The sequence below is a fragment of the Dermacentor andersoni genome, chromosome 4, assembly GCF_023375885.2.
Source record: "Dermacentor andersoni chromosome 4, qqDerAnde1_hic_scaffold, whole genome shotgun sequence".
Taxonomy (NCBI): Eukaryota; Metazoa; Arthropoda; class Arachnida; order Ixodida; family Ixodidae; genus Dermacentor; species Dermacentor andersoni.
Genome location: NC_092817.1, coordinates 91,028,907 through 91,044,483, shown reverse-complemented (window position 1 = coordinate 91,044,483; position 15,577 = coordinate 91,028,907).

Below are 15,577 nucleotides of genomic sequence, written 5' to 3'. Positions count from 1 at the left end.
GCAGGACGTCGCCGCTCGCCGCGCGAACAGGGCGCCTAAGTGCTCTAAAGAAAGAAGGTGGACCCGTGATGTCTTCGTCATGCGATCCTCCGCCTCTGATATAGGTGAACACAGGGAAGGAATTTTGCTTGCGGAGGCTAGATGGGGACAGTGGAGAGTGTATGTTGGTGGTGGCGCTCGCCTCCTGAAATCATGCGTTCGCGGCCCTTGAAATATTTGTCTGCTATTAATGAACTAATCTGAAAAATTCCTTGCGGGAGGACGCTCCTTAGAGGACACATAAGAACTTCCAGCGTATAACCAAAATTTTCTTTGTGTCATGGTGAGGGCCCCTTTAACTCGATTTAACAAATTATCAGATATAACAAAGGTAACATAGGGTGCTTTATTTCGATTAATGTGGCACTGCTGTCAGCATGAAAGAAATCTCAAGATCCAAGACAATATCTGTTAGAATACTTGTCCTTTTGCAGCTCACAGTATGTATTCGGGTTAAGAAAATGTAAAATTGTCAGCAAGAGCAACCTGAGCACATTTTAGGAGCTTGTGCATATTTTTGGCCGGCAGGTTGGGCTTTGCTGTTCCGTAGCCATGAAGCCAACTTGATGATTTCGTGGGATCAGACCGATCGCATAGTGCAAAGTGTGTGTCTAATTTAGCGTGGTTCACGTGCTACCTATTGGCATAGCAAGTTGTCGATAGGTCGTCAAAACCAACGGACCCTTTGTTGCCCTGTTGGTGGCATCGCGCTTGCATTTTGATGCATTAGCGTTAGGAATGTCAAAGTGGAAAGAAAATGTGTCAAGTGTGGGAAGCCAGTCACGTGACTGGTAGAGAGGGGAAGGGAGAACGTAGGCGGGCGTGTGTGTACATATATATATATATATATATATATATATATATATATATATATATATATATATATATATATATATATATATGTACACACCAGGTGTTTCTACGAAGCCACTAAGGAATTTAAAAAAAATTGCCTTGTGGCAGATAGCACAATTCTAGTCCTTGAGCTGGTCTACTCGAAGAGATGAACCTTGCACGAGAAATCTAAATGCCTAATCTACTAATTAACAAAAGTTACCAATTAGGTTTTTGTCTACCTTACATCAGATATTGCAATTTACAAATTGTCGGTCGTGAGTCTGCAAGGCATATCCACTCGAAAATAATATTGTGGATGACATTCTTCAAGGTATGCATCGTCAAACTTGCTGCAAAAAAGCACTGTTGTGCCACTTTCTTTTTTAACAAAACTGTGTTTAGATTTCTCATCCGAATAATGTCCACCTGTTTGCGCAATCCAGCCTAATGATTCATCTTCAAGCGAAGCTTGTATTGCCTCACAAGTGGCGTTGTAGTGGTCACGCAAAAACCCAGATGCTTACAGAGCAGAGCAGCTGCAGGAAAGGGTGGTTCGATGAGTTGACAGCTGTGCTTTAGCAGCGTTTCAGCAGTGCCGTGTTACGGTACGGTAAGTGCAGTATACAGTACGGCATTACCGCTCCGTACTAACATACCGCGATGGCCGAAGACGTTTTAACTGCGTGTGCTGCACGATGTGTATGGTAATGTGATAATGATGATAGTGGTTAACATGGGGCTTTGTAGAGTACAATAACTGTGCTGAGCACGAAATATTTATTTTGGCGGATGCTAGAAAGCTATAGCTTGTGCACACACATATTCGTTACGGATGTGTCCGGCTATGGCAAACGTAAACGCCCCTGCTGAAGATTTGCACCAGCGGCAAAGCGCAATATAGTGGGTTACTGCAATTTTAGCTCTGTGTTTTTCTGGTTGAGCTCTACGTCACCAGGCGGCTGCACCGCTCCGGCCGGTCATGTTTACGCCCCCGCCTTCCCGCCAATCTGGCAAAACCTACCCGTTTGCCGGAATAGCGGACACGCTAAATGTCTCTATTCGAGAGCTTTAGCAATGCCGTATAACAGTACGGTAAGTGCGCCACCAACGTAACGGGGCCCGGCGTCCAACGACGCTACCACGCGCGCCGATAACGTCGGACTATAAACGCGCCTTTAGATCCGCCCGATCCCAGGCAATCCGACAGCAACGAGAAAAAGATAACGAGCTGAGGGAGCGGGGGGACGAAGCAATCCGGCACCGTTACCTGTGTGTTACTTAACCGTGACGAAGGTCTGGTGCCCGCACAACAAGCTTCGCTTACCCCCCATTTCCCGGTAGGGGGAGGGTTCGTCATTCTTTTTTTTTTTCGCCGATATCGCATATAACGAAAGCATTTTCGTGTTGGATGTGCAACTTCTTTATAACAAGGTTCGGTTTAATGCAACCAAATAGCGGTACGCAAATGCATAAACATTCTGCACTTATTGAAATGTAGCTGCCGCTGTCTGGAATTGAACCTGTGACCTTGTGATCAGCAGCAGAACTCGGGCAGTGAGTTGGTTGCACGAAGTGGGAAAATGATTGAAAATTCATATTGTAGACAGAATAGGTGCATGGAACTCCATGCAGATGGGTGGGAAAATGATAAATTCGTTCATATATGTTTAACATCGAGTGTCCATTTGGTCTTCATCTAGCCTTGACCTGGGCGAGAGCGCCGCATGTCTGTCCTGCACCGAATGTTTCTGTAAATGTAATGCATGATGAATATTTTTTTCCCGGCAACATTGAAATTATTATTAAGGCTGTATGACGTATGCCATTATTTTCCTGTTGGTCTTGCGCAGATGAAGTTGTACCGTTTGATAATTCCTCGAGGCGTGAGGAGATTCTGGCCTAGTGCATCGTGTATCCTTGCTTGGAATTGCATACGCATGTGTGATGCACGCCGGCGACGGCTGGCCTTGTTTTTGGGGGACAGCAAATGCGAAATCGGCCGCGTAAACGCACATTAGACGTTTATTACGCTTTGTTTACAAAATCTTGGCTCGCCAGCCTGCATATATCAGTTACTGTGCTAAGAAGATTGTCAGTTTCTCGATATAGCGAACATGGCTATAATGATTTACCGGATACAAGTAAGTAAATTTAAAGCATTTCTCGCTAATATCTGTGTGAAACGTGTATGCGTATAACGAATATCTGATGTAACGGAGTTATGTTTTTAATGCGACTTTGTTCTCCGATCATAACCAAACGCCGTTTTCTCATCTACTTTCTGGGCCATAAGGTTTCTGAGTGGGGGCGCTAGATCGCCTTTGCAACTGTCACGCCCTTCTTTGAACTGTTTGCTCCAACGCTTCACAGTGGCCAATGAAATGCAATGTTCAACGTAAAAGACAGCCATACGGCTACTAATTTCTTTTTGGAAAACACCTTCAGTTGTCAAAAACCTCACGACACCACGCTGTTCAACTTTTTGAGCGTCCATTATGTCAGGCAACCATGTTCATGCCAGTGTATGAAAGCATTAAAGAACATTCATCCTCACACGTACGTGCCACTTTTGTAAATGAGAAATGCATTTGTGCTACGCGCATGCCTCGCAGATAATGAACTAACTATTATGCGCGGGGTGGGTTGACTCACTTTCATTTGACTCCCTCTCGTGCATTAGAAATGCGAAGATGCAATGGAATATACAAATGCGACGATACATCTAGATTGATAAAGGGCCAAGAAGTGTCACTGGAAACAAAGTTTACTACAAAACCTCGCAATAAGATATTTAAATATACGTAAAGGTCTTCAATAAATCTACGTGCCTAAGAAAAGATCACCGTATATAATGCGTCAAACAAGGCAAACAAACATGTTGCAAACCACAGATTCACAGATCACAGCACCCCCTCCCTCCATTCCCCCTGATGTACCGCACGCGACCGGAAGCGGCTCGCCCCCTTCCTCCCTACTTTTCTCCCTTGCGCACACAAGGCTGAGCCACCATTGTCGGCTCACCCATGCCACCCCCCTCCCTACGCTTGCACTCGCACATACAGCTTGAGGCGCAGGGTCACGATGTTATCGCCCTTGGACTTACGAAACATGAGGGCGACGGCAGGAATGCGCCTGGAGTGTCCATATAGTTGCTAATAAATAAGTTGCTATAATATAATAAGAGTATCCGGCAACTGAAGCGTCCCATGGCCCATTACTTTCCGCAAAAGGAGTAACAAAATCGAACTTCCACCAGGCGATAATTTGCGGCACCGCAACAATGTCTTTTTCTTTTGTGGGGCGGGGGCACGGAAATAAAAACTGAAAGGAAAGCATGTTGGCCACAATCGAATGCCTTCTTTGGGCACCTAATGTGGCTACCGAACGAATATTGAACAAAACGTGAGACGCTTGGTCCACAGAGAACCATACGCATACTGCTCGGTAGCCTACACCGGTGAGACAAATTTTCCGGAGAGGTAGCGCTCAAGCGAACGCTTTGCAACCCGTCGACTCCCCGCAGTGATGGCGGTGAGCGGCCATTCTTTTTTTTTTTTTTTTTGTCTGCTAGCCAGAAAGCGTCCAAAACTAAGCAAGGCGAAAATCCACTCTGCCCATACTCTGCAAGAGAAAAATGATGGATGGATGGATAGATGGATGATTGAGGCTCAACCCTTTGAATCGGGCGGTGGCGACGCGCGCCACCTAGCCTTGAATGGTACTATATGCATGCATACCTATATATTTACTCCTTTACATTTGCGTTGATATTATCCACCAATCAGATAGCCTCCGTTTAGTTATTTCTACCTGTTCAAAGTCTATTTTACTTTCACTGTCTTTAAAACCCAAAGCTTTGACTAGTTCCCCGTTACATTCAACTGTAGGGTGAAGTTGTTTACAAGCAAGTATCAGTTGTTCAGCCGTTTCCTCCTCTCCGCACGCCCCGCACAACAAATCTATCTCCTGGTGTCTGGCTCGGTACGTTTTAGTCCGCAGTACACCTGTCCTGGCCTCAAACAGCAATTAGCTTCCCTTAGAGTTATCATAAATATTTTCTTTGGCTATTTCTTGCTTAGACGTCCTTTATGTCTAATGCCGATTTGATTTGCATTTCTGTTTTCCACGTACCCCTCTATGTCTCCTTAACCTTTTTCTTGGCGGATAATTCCTTACCTGTCCCCCCACTGCTGCCCAAGTATTTGCTTGTCAATTTTCTATTTCGCTTCCTCCACCTTGTGTCAACATTCCTTGTGTATAAGTAACTGAAAACCTTCCTAGCCCACCGCATTTCTCCAATTTTTCTCGATCGCTCCTCAAATGTTACCTTGCTACTAGCCTCTCTGGCCTCGAAAGAAGACCATCCCAGATCCCCCTGCACCCCAAAATTTGGTGTCTTGCCATGTGCTCCCTGAGCGAGCTTACCCACACCACGTTGCCTTGTTTCCAACTGTTGCCGTATCTCTGCTCTCATATATATAACTGCATGGGCAAAAGTCAGGCCTGGGACCATTACCCCCTTCCATATCCCTCGTACTACCTCGTACCTATTGTAGTTCCACAGTGCCCTACTCTTCATAATCGCTGCACTTCTGTTACCTTTAGTCGTTACATATTTTTCGTACTCTGTCAGATACTCAATGCCATTATTTATCCACACCCCAAGGTACTTGTATTTATCGACTATCTCCAGCGTGGCCTCCTGTATCTTATGCTCGCCGCAAATGTTATCATTAAAAATCATGACTGCTGATTTTTCTTTGCTAAACTTCAAGCCTAATCTGTCTCCTTCTGTACCACATATGTCCATCAATCCCTGCAGATCTTCTGTATTGTCAGCCATTAATACAATATCATCCGCGTATATCAGTCCTGGTAACGACTGTTCAATCAATTTTCCTTGTGTGAAAAATGATAGGTTGAAGCCGAGTCCGCTGTGCTGTATTTTGGCCTCTAAACCTTGTAGGTACAGCATAAACATCAGAGGTGACAATGGGCACCCCTGCCTAAGCCCCCGCCGAATCATTACAGGCTCCGAAATCTGCGTTTCCCATTGTATAATCACCCGCTTACATTTATAGATATCTTTTAAGAAATTGGTTACTCCATCTTGCACTCCTAAAGTTTCCAGAATGCCCCACAAGCCCTCTTGAAGTACACTGTCATAGGCTCCCTTGATATCCAAGAAAGCCAGCCATAGGGGTCTGTGTTCCTTTTCAGCTATTTAAATGCACTGTGTTAGTGAGAACAGATTGTCTTCTAGCCTCCTATGCTTCCGGAACCCATTTTTGTAGCGCTCCAAGCACCCATGCCTGCAGTCTGTCCTTTATAATCTGCATAACCACCCTGTAAACCACTGACGTTACTGTTATAGGCCGGTAGCTATATATATCAGCTTTGTCCCCCTTTCCCTTATATTCTCATCCTACTTAGCCTCCATTCGTTAGGTACTTTACCATCCATTAGCATTTTGCTCACCACCTCCCTTAATGCTTTCTTAGATTTCGGGCCCAATTTCTTTATTAACATAATTGGAATACCATCGGGGCCTGCCGATGTGCTACTTGGTACCCTCTTCTCGGTCCTTTCCCACTCTTTGTCCAAGCGAAATCAGTGGATTGACCGGGCTATCCCTCTGCGACATACTGCATGTACCATTTCTCTGTTCTGTAAATTTTTCCCTCATCTTGGTTGCTATATGCTCCATTGCCTCCTCTCCTAACCGAGTACCTTGAGCTGTTACTATATACCTCTGCTTTAGGCTTGTCCTATTACCCAAGGAGTTGAAATGTTGCCCGAATTTCCTAGCTGCCTGTATCTTTTTTATTGCTTATTTCTGACAGCCATTGGGACCCTTCTGTCTTGATTTTCTCGTTGATCAAATAGGATGTTTCCCTTCTGCATTTTATGTAGTTTACCCATTTCCTCTCTACTTCTGCTTCAGGTTCTCCCTTACTTTTGGAATACCTGTGTTCCCTGGAGGCTTCCTGACGTTTCTCTATGGCCTTCTTAGCCTCTTCATCCCACCAACTCTTGAGTTTTCGTATCCCTTGCCTTGTTTTCCTGACTCGCGCCTTACCTAGCTCACGCTCAAATAGTCTCATTAACTTTGGGTAAGTCCAATCAGTTTCAGTACCCTCTGATATTTACTCTTCAATTTGTTTGGCCGCTCTTTTCACTTGGTCTTCAGAGTAAAAAAATCACATCTGGCATTTCCTCACGTGTCGTTCGTGCATTAGTTTCCCTCTTAAAACTCAACTTGACACGTTTGTGGTCGCTACCTATACTTCTGGAGCCCTGTTCATCTATAATCATGGCTCCTAATCTATCGTACATCCTATGTGATATTAACGCATAATATATTGTCGAGTGTCGACCCCCTACCTCCCATGTTATGATCCCGTCACACTTTTCAGTAGAGTTGCAGACAACTAAGTTATGCCTCTCACACAAATCCAGCAGCATGTTACCTGTGGAGTCTGTGTAGCCATCCATATCTTCTATATGCGCATTCATGTCTCCTAATACAATTATCTCACATCCTTTTCCTAGCTCATTGATGTCCGCTGCTATACAGTCCAACATTTTTTTGTTTTCCTCTTTAGCATTTGATCCTGTCCAAAGGTACACAAAGCCTAGAAGTGTTTTCGCCCCTGCTACATTTCCTTTTAGCCATAAATGCTCCTTGCATTCCTATTTGACCCTTTGCCAATGTGGATTTTTATGAATGAGTGCTCCAATTCCCCCGCCCTTTCTGCTACCCTGCACTCTGTTGCAGTATTCCCATGCATAATGAGGGTTACAGGGCGGTTGTTTCATGTCCCTAAGATGTGTCTCTACAAACCCATAAACCATTAAGTTCTCCTGCCTTACTTGCTCTTCGATTTCCTCCCATTTTAGCCTATTTCTGCCACCTTGCATGTTAATGAACCCTATGTCTGACTTAATTTGGCTCTGGTGCTTATTCCTGTCGCCTCTCCTACAGTACCGATGTTTGCTTGTTTGTGGCTCCTGCCTCGAATCGTCCACGCCTACACTGGTTCTTTCAGCGCTCTGGGTCCCCTTAAAAAAGCTGTTGCCTGGCGACCCATCCTGCCCCCTATCCTTTTGCCAGTGGCACCACTGTAGTGAATGCCATCCTGCACAAAAGACCGGAAGCCGGCTCCGTACACGTCCCTGTTGACCTCCATCACGCTGTACCCGAGTCGTCCGCTCAGAATCCTAATGACCCGATTGGCCTCAACCACCCTCCTTTCTACCTGGTAAGATTGGCCCTGGACCTCTGGGATAGTGCATATGGTCACATGCACCCTCCCGGAGGCCTCTCTAAGCTTACTCAGCCCAGTCTCTATGTGCCTCTCAAGGTCCTGGCTTCTCCCCTTAAGCACGCCATTGAGCCCAGCATGCATAATGACCAAGCTGTCGCTCTCCGTGCTGTCCCCTACCACTTCCCGCGCCTTGGTCATTGCTTCCGCCATGCCCTTGCCCGCTTGCGCCTCCACCTGTACTCGCCCGTCTGCCTTCACTCTCGCCATCACGCCTTGTTCAGCCCTACCCCCGTTGGAGTCCCTTATCACCAGGACTCTTCTGCGTACGAACGCGCATCGAAGTGCGCCGCGTGGTGGTCGAGGCAACACGAGAAAAGCGCATGTACTCTGGCTAGCTCCGGCAGCCCGCGGGTAGCGAGAAAAAAAACATTGAAGGGACAATGTGTTTTCGCGAATAAAAGACAAAGTAGAAACATAAATAACGTAGTTACCTTTGCTGGCTTTAGTGTCTTGATATGGATGCTTTCGCGCAGGTGAAAAAAAAAAAAAAACTGTTGATATGCTTTTCTGTGACATGATGGCAAAAATGATCCACCGCAACGCTTCGTCTCATCGGACCTCGCTGCGTGCTTTGTCAACTTGTCAGATAGTGTGTTGATTTGGCTTGCCTAGTTGTATGGTCCGATCTACGACTTAAGAAAAGTCAATGCACCTTTGGCGTCAAATATTTATAACAACTTCAAACCCACAAATTTCCGGAATTTAAAATCTAAAGCACGACTTTGGAAATGTCAGTGCACCTTTCGCACCAAAAGTTTGAGAACTTTATACCCATAAAGTTTCGGAATTCAAATCCATGCGCTCCGTAGATTCTGCGGCCACCGCGAGATGCCGCGACGAGTCCGCTCGCCATCAAAACACCCTTGAAACTTTGTGCTCGGACGGGGCTCCTTGCGTTATGTGACTTCCGGCGCATGGGCGTGTCCGCGAAATCCAGCCAGATTTCGCAATGTTCGCGCTAAAATCTCTTTTCAAGCGTGAAAAAGACATTCTAGACAAAATCTAGACAAGAAGGCGGCGAGTCTAGACGCGTTCTTCGGTTCCCGCATTTCCCCAGCTTTTCTTGTATTTAATCGTCGCGAGCCAATGTTCATTTGTGCATATCTTTTCCGTGAAGTTGTAAGGACCACGTGGATACCCTTTTTGCCACAGTGAGTGACTTTTCACCATTTTGCGGACATTCCTGTGCATCCGTTGGCGGCGTCAAACGAGCACTTCGGAGACCACGCCTTGGCCTCCGGGGCGGCTCAGTGCCACTCGTCCGCTACCATCATGGAATATCAAGTAGAGGGAGAAAATATTCTCCCGGAGGAAGTCACTCAAGAGCAGGGATGGCAAACCGCAGGTGCTAGAAGAGCTGGCGCCAAATCGCGGGAAGCTAACCCGAACGCCATGGCGACGCCTTTGGCTCCCCACAGCTACAAGTCTAGCGGCGCAGCGCTGAAGACCAAGATTATTAGGGCAAGCCGAATGCCTGTTCTTCCCAAAGAAGACACGAAGATCGTTATTAGACCAAGAGGTGGGCTGAATATTTCCAAAATTGGAGCGGCCACGGTGGCTGACGCAATACTTGCAGCCTCCGGCATCAGCCAGCACGAGCTCACACAAGACACTCTGTGCCCGAACTTACAGCAAAACATCATGGTGGCCAGCACTCCCAGACGAGAGAATGCCGATCGATATGCCCGCATCAAATAAATCCGAATCATAGGCAAGATCCACGAACTCTGCTCGTACGAGACAGCCCCGCACTCCACGTGCAAGGGAGTCATTCGTGGCATACCGTTACAAGACGACCCAGCGACGGTGGATGGCAAGATTGTTAACCAGAACAATCCTCTTGCACTAGCAGCCAAGAGAATCGCTCAGACTGGGACCATCATCATCGCCTTTGACGGGCAGCGGGTACCGAATTTTGTCAGGTACGGAACGCTCCTGATGAAATGTTCTCTATATCGAAAGCAAGTGGACGTATGCCACGCCTGCGGAAGACTCGGGCATCGCGCCGATGTATGTCCAACACCGAGCGACGTCATCTGTCGGGGATGCAGCCTGCCAAATCCAGATGAGCAGCATCAATGCACACCAAAATGCAAGATCTGCGGCGGTCCGCACCTTACAGCCGGCAAAGAGTGTGCGCATAGATTCAAGACGCCATACATTGTTCGCCGACGACGCTTCGAGCGTGCCAGGCAGCAAGAGCAGCTCCCCACGCCGTCGATCGTTCGATCCTCCGATCCGCAAGCCTCATCCAGCACCAACCTTAGGGGCAGAAGACGCTTGCGCTCGAAAAGCCGCTCTACAAGCCGACGGGGCTCCAGAAATCGCTCTACCTCGAGATCGCGACTCACATCGCCTTCTCCAGCGCGCTCCAGCTCCAGAAGCTGCTCCAAGTCCCGTACTGGGAGCGACTCATCCAACAGCTCACGTCCGAAGACCCCCAACGGCGGTAAAGGCAAGTCCTCTCTAACGTGGGCCGATAGGGCCCGTGGCGACCAAACGCAGGCGTTCAACTCTCAAGACTCGCACGACCTGCGTCTCACGAATGAGCTCGAAGAACTTAGGCGTGCCAATGATAGTCTTAGGAAGGAAAACGCTCTGTTCAAGCAGGAAATCAGTCGGCTAGCCGCCGAGATGGCGGAAATACGAAGATTGGCGCTCACACAGCCAGCTTCTCAGCCTGCCGCACGCTCTTCGGCCATGGACACAGTGGAGGCCCCTCCCAAGACGGTTGCAGTGAAGCGGCGTGCCCTGGATGACTCAAGGGGAGACGAAATGGTAGAACTCCTGTCTGATCTCAAGAACGCCATCTCCAACATACAGACAGGTCTCTCTCACGTACAAGAAATGATCGCGCACCCTCAGCTGGGCCTGGTCGCCGTCAGCGCTAGAATACTTAGGCTGAAGGGGACCAGCCACGCATCTTTGCCAAGCACATCTGCAGCACAAGTCACAAAGTTGCACAGCGTCATTGCCTCACCGACGGAGGGTGCCATTATGAATGCGGCACTTTCGCAATCCATTCCCAAGCCCAAACATGGATAACGGAACTAACGTCATAACAATGTGGCAGTGGAATTGCGCAGGGTTCGTCAGCAAACGGGCGACCCTGCGACAATACCTAAAAAGCGTAAAAGAGAAACCCCAAGTAATCGCCTTGCAAGAAACGATCACATCATCACCTATCAAGCTCCCCGGTTTCCTTACGGTCGCTTCCACTGAAGGGGGAAGGGGGGTCGCTATCCTGGTCAGTAAAAAGTTCACGTGCCTTCAGCGAGACCTTGGTCCCGCGGACAATGGGATCGAGTACGTCATGGCCGAACTTCTTGTCGACCCCCCTACGCAGCGCTTAAGAAGAAACAGTATCTTCATACTGAATGTTTACTACAGACCCAGCGTTCACAGAGCCAGGCCTGGTGGTATTCTCAAGAAGGCCGTGCATTTGGCCGGCTATCAGCCTCTAGTCGTCATGGGGGATTTTAATGCTCAGCATCAGGCGTGGGGCTATTGTACCAATACCAAGAAGGGTAGAGACATATGGGACGCGGCAACGGAGGAAGATCTTACGCTTATAACCGATAAAGACTTTCCAACCAGGAGAGGGAACTCGGTGTGCCGAGATACGACTCCGGATCTTACCTTTGTCAAGAACCTAGAAAACGTCAAGTGGACCAACACAGCCATGGACCTCGGTAGCGATCATTGCATCATCGAAGCGGTGATCAAGGCTGCCCGTAACAAAACGAGGACCTTTAGGTTCACTGACTGGGACTTGTTCCGAGCCAACCGCTCCGAGCGCGTCAATAACGATGATACTAGACTCTTGGTGCGAGGAGATAAAGAAGGATGCGGCTAGAGCCACCAAGGAGGTGACAACCGATCTGGAGGTGGACAGGATGGACAGTAGGCTGGCGCATCTATTGGAAGCCAAGCAGGCACTGCTCGCGAGATGGAAGACTTAGCGCCATAACAGAAGACTACGCAAGAAAATTTCGGATATAAACGAGATGATAGAGGCTCATTGCAAGGTGCTATGCAAGCAGCAATAGGACGAGCTGTGCGACTCGGTGGAGGGCCAGCTCAAGAACGGTAAAAGCTGGGGTCTCCTTAGGCACCTACTGCACGATGGCAACACCAAGTCCAACCAGAAGAGAGCTTTGGCGAAAGCTGTCCATTTGGCGACCGACTCGACTCCAGATAAGGCAGTCACGGAGCACCTCATAGACAAGTACCTGGAGGCCACGGACGATCCGGTGCCCCCCCCAGTTTCCCGAGTACGAAGGGCGTGACGTACAATCTATGGACGAGGATTTTACCGTGGCTGAGGTCAAGCGAGTTCTCGCATCCCTCAACGGCAGATCTGCCCCTGGGCCCGACGGGATCACCAACAAAATGCTCAAGCATCTCGACGACGCCTCAATCGAGTTTCTTACGCACAAGATGAATGATATCTGGTGCAGCGGCCTCATTCCCAAGAGCTGGAAAGCAGCCTACACAGTACTCATACCGAAGCCAGGTAAGGCGCCGAGCATCGACAATCTAAGGCCCATCTCCCTGACGTCGTGTGTTGGAAAGATGGCCGAGCACGCCATGCTTAACCGCCTCACTGACCATCTCGAGTCTAACGAATGCTATACACACAACATGATTGGCTTTCGGTCGGGGCTTTCGACTCAGGACGCCATGAGACTGATCAAGCACCAGATCATTGACTCTACCTCCGCCGACACTAAGGCAATTCTCGGCTTGGATCTGGAAAAGGCTTTTGACAACATATCGCACGCCTTTATTCTCAAGAGCCTGACAGAGTGTAACGTTGGCAAACGGGCGTACAATTTCGTGCGCTCCTTCCTTTCCTCAAGGTCCACTAGACTCAAGATTGACGAGTTTTTGACCCACGAAATTCAGCTTGGGCCAAAGGGAACACCTCAGGGGGCGGTGATCTCTCCGACGCTGTTCAACATCCCCCTGATCAACCTGTCGAGGGCCTTGAACAAAATCCCGAACATTAACCACACGATCTACGCGGATGACATCACCATCTGGTGCTCCAGTGGATGTGAAGGGCAGGTCGAGGGTGCTTTGCAAGAGGCCATCGATGTGACGGAGCGGTATCTTATCCCCACCGGGCTAAGGTGCTCGCCCGCTAAATCCGAGCTCTTGCTCTACAAGAAGAGGCCCAGAGGCGGTTCACACCGGTCCTGGAAGCCAGCAACAAAGAGCCGCATTACGTTACTCACCGGTAAGGGCTCTCCAGTACCGCGGGTAGACACTATCAGGGTCCTAGGAATGTTTATCGAGTCGCACGGGGCCAATGGAGCCGCCCTCAAACGCATTTGTTCCAAGACCGAAAGCGCCCTCGGCCTGATCCGAAGAATCGCCAACAGGTACCGCGGAATCAAGGAAGACAATCTGATCCGGATTATCCACGCCTTCGTGTTATGCCACCTCGCTTATTCAGGGGCTATGCACAACTGGCTCGTATCGGAGCGCAACAAGATCAATGCCCTAATCAGAAGAGTCTTCAAGCTTGCCCTCGGCCTTCCCATCCGAACGCACACAAAAGACCTCCTCAATTTGGGAATTCACAACACGTTCGATGAAATCGTTGAAGCCCAAGAATTTTCCCAGTTTGTCAGACTTTCCGGTACCACAGCGGGCCGAGCCATACTTGGCAAGCTGGGACGTAACCCCACGGTCGTCAGTCTCGACGCTGTGAAGCTGCCTAGCGACGTAAGGTCCAAGATTTACATACACCGGTTGCCACGAAATATGCATCCCACCTACAACGAAGGACGAAGACGAGCCAGGGGTAAAGCTCTGCTCGCCAGTGCCCGCTTGAACAAGGACCGAACATGCTTCGTAGACGCTGCTTCGTATGTTCAAGAAGAGGCCTTCCCCTCAGTGGTCATCGACGGTGATTCTAAAATCCTTAGCTGCGCTACCGTCCGCACTTCTAAGTCTAGCGTTGCAGAGCAGGTTGCTATTGCTCTTGCATTGACGGACAGTGTATATGACACGATTTATTCTGATTCCAAGGCCGCTGTCAGGGCCTTTCAGATGGGAATGGTGGCTCCCCAGGCCCTACGTATCATCCTAAGTGCCAAAGACATGAAACATCACTCTTTGGCCTGGTTCCCTGCGCACCTTGGAACCATTGAGGGTGCCTCGATCAACCCCAACGAGAAGGCACATTCGGCTGCACGAGGTTTGACTGACCGTGCGCTGGGCAACGCGTCCTCTCCTGGGCGACCCGAGCCTCTCTGCTCGTACAACGAAATCTGCAAATATAATTATCTGTCAAGAAGACTCCTACCTTCGCCGCACTCCTCGCTGTGCAGGGCCCAGGCAGTCACTCTAAGGCTTCTGCAAACAAGCACTTACCCGAGCCCCGCGGCGCTGCACACAATGTACCCCGAATGGTTCCCAAGCCCGGACTGCCCTCTGTGTGGTGATTATGTGGACTTCGAACATGTCCTGTGGGGCTGCGCCTCTGCCGGTCCCCCTTTTACTCAAGAGGAAATGATGAAGCTAATTAAGGCCCAGGATCAGACCTCTCAAATCCTGGCAGTCCAGAGGGCTCGCGAGAGGACCGTCAGGTTTCACCTGATGGTCCCCGAGTGGGCCTAGCCAGGTGACGCGGAGCTTGCTTACGTCTATAGTGGACCGAATAAAGTTGTTTCTCTCTCTCTCTCTCTCTCTCTCCGGCGCCGGCAGTTGTTTCGGTCGGCGGTGCATGACAGCACGAAAAAATTACGGGGATGGGCTGAAGCGCCATAAGCAACTTTACGTATATTAGCGAAGTGCTCGGGGGCTAGCCATAGCGTTTACACACAGCGCACCTTGGTGACGCCTGTGGAACGCAGTGGCATCACTGCTAAGGGCATTTTGTTGTAACACAACAAATCAGCCATAGTGGACGCCTAAATTCCTTCGTTGTAGAGGCAAAGTAGTTGTAGTGGTCTTTGTTTCAGATACGTTCACGATATATGTGAAATATTCAACTAAAACACAATAATTTCTTCTTTATACAGGTCATTTTATTCTTTATACAGATCATTTCACTGTAAAGGTGTTCAATACTATACATCACCGGGACATCACGCACGGTGACAGGTGGCCCCAGGGGTACACACCCAGTAGCGCACATCGGCCCACATTTTGACAGTCCTACTTCCGGGATCGGCCCACGAAAATGGCTAGAAAACACCTGATGCGAAAAAGTGGTGGCAACTTTTTCAAAATAATAATAGAAGAAAAAGAATACACGTGATTTCGCTCATGGACTATCGCATTGCAGCGCTCTCAAGAACGAAGCGTGTGTTCGGCTTTCACTGGCGATTGCTGGATGGATGGATGTTATGAGCGTCCCC